The sequence below is a fragment of the Atractosteus spatula genome, assembly GCF_055471065.1.
Source record: "Atractosteus spatula isolate fAtrSpa1 chromosome 26 unlocalized genomic scaffold, fAtrSpa1.hap1 SUPER_26_unloc_1, whole genome shotgun sequence".
NCBI lineage: Eukaryota > Metazoa > Chordata > Actinopteri > Semionotiformes > Lepisosteidae > Atractosteus > Atractosteus spatula.
Window position 1 is genome coordinate 2,380,567 of NW_028296644.1, and position 1,934 is coordinate 2,382,500.

The window sequence follows — 1,934 nt, forward strand, 5'->3', positions numbered from 1 at the left end:
AGAAAGCACCGCCATTGCTGCCTTCTTGCTACAATCTCACATGGATCGCGAGGCGCCGGCGGAAACCTTTTTCAAAGTCGTTCTCCATTAAAAAACAAAACCTTTCCAAAATACAAGCCTTGCAGACAGACACGCCTCAGAGGACTTAAGGGTGGCTTCATGTGGGAATGATAAAGTCTCCCCGTCCGGACAGGAAAATGGCACTTTGTTAGACACAAAGAAACAATCAACAACAGACAAATGTCCACAAGCATTTAAGAAGCCGCACCATGTTCTTGTTACAATCTCACATGGATCGCGAGACGCCGGCAGAAATCATTTTCAAAGTCGTTCTCCGTTAAAAAAAAAAAAACCTTTCCAAAATACAAACCTTGCAGACAGACACGCCTCAGAGGACTTAAGGGTTGCTTCATGTGGGAATGAAAAAGTCTCCCCGTCCGGACAGGAAAATGGCACTTTGTTAGACACAAAAAAACAATCAACAACAGACAAATGTCTACAAGCATTTTAGAAGCCGCACTTGAAATAGCTCTTACATTCGTGTTAGACGCAGGAATCGCCTTTTTATTGACGCTCTTACGGACGCCATGGAAAGCAAAACAAAGCAAAGCAGAGCAGAACAAAACGAACAAAATAAAACCCTCACGTCCTGCACTTGAATATAATGCCGTTACGTGCCGAAGCGGTATTGGACGTCATCCTAGCACTGCAACCCCGGGCGTACGGTATATGGGAACGAGCACAAGTCACGAATCGTCTCTAATCACTCCCTGCACTGTAAGGCGCCTTGAAGCGTGCACCCTCAACATTCATCTTTGCGCATCTGTGAAAGGTAAACTCTTGAGCAAACTCTGAACCAGACGCTCAAATTCCAGCTAGGATTAGGGGTAGCATTCCCACGCTACTTGAACACTTTGTTTACGCTCAGTGCTGGATTTTGGGAACTTTAGAACGAGTGGGACTTTTCTCCTATCTGTCAATTCGTTTTGTTTTGGAGACTCTTGGCTGTCTGTGTTGTATAGTGCAGCGTGAAGAAAACGTTTTCGAAAACTGTGCCGGCTCAAAAGTTGTAAGAAATCCTCTCCAGCTCTTTTAAGTCTCTTCAGTTTTGTCATTTAAAGTGAAACTAGATGTATAACTGGAGCCTCACTTATGCAAATGGTGAGGCTCCAGTTCGACATCTGGTTTCACTTTATATGACAGAAGTACGTCAGACTGCGCCGGACTGGGGGATCACTTCCGGTTATTTTTACCATCTTAAACATTTGAAATCCTCCCCTATGCAATTGTGACACTTCATCTTGGCTCCACCTAGGACACTCTTCAATCTTCCATCACTTCTCTCTTCTCCCGCAACACTCTCGTCTGTCGGCAGTATGTGGCGTCTTTGCATTACCACCAATCTCACCACAGCAAGAAAGCGACGGGTTTTGGCAAGAGAGGAGGAGACTGCCTGGCCCCAACGGGGAGCGATCCCGCGACCTTGGCTTTATTAGCACCACGCTCTAACCAACTGAGGTAACAGGCCTCGTGCCCGCTGTCTTCTCTGTGCTGCAAAAAATGGAATTCAGGGAAGTTTCTTTTGTCCTTTGAATAGAAAGCCCAGCGATTCAGTGTACGGGCTTTCTCGTACTGTTTAATGGTTCTTGTAACCCAAATCCTACACTGGCCTGAAGTGCCCCCCCATTTCACAGCATTTTCAGCTGATTTCAAATGTACCTAAAGGAGAAGCATTATTGAAGACCATCAATTACCAAGAGCTTTTGTCAAAGGTTTTGGTGGTCACTTTTAATGACCACAGAGAGCTATGACTCGGTTTTACATCTCATCCAAAAGACGGCGCCTTTTTACCACACAGCGTCTCCGTCACTATACTGGGGCATCGGGACCCGCACAAACCTCAGGGGGAGCGCCCCACCGCTGGCTCCATTAAC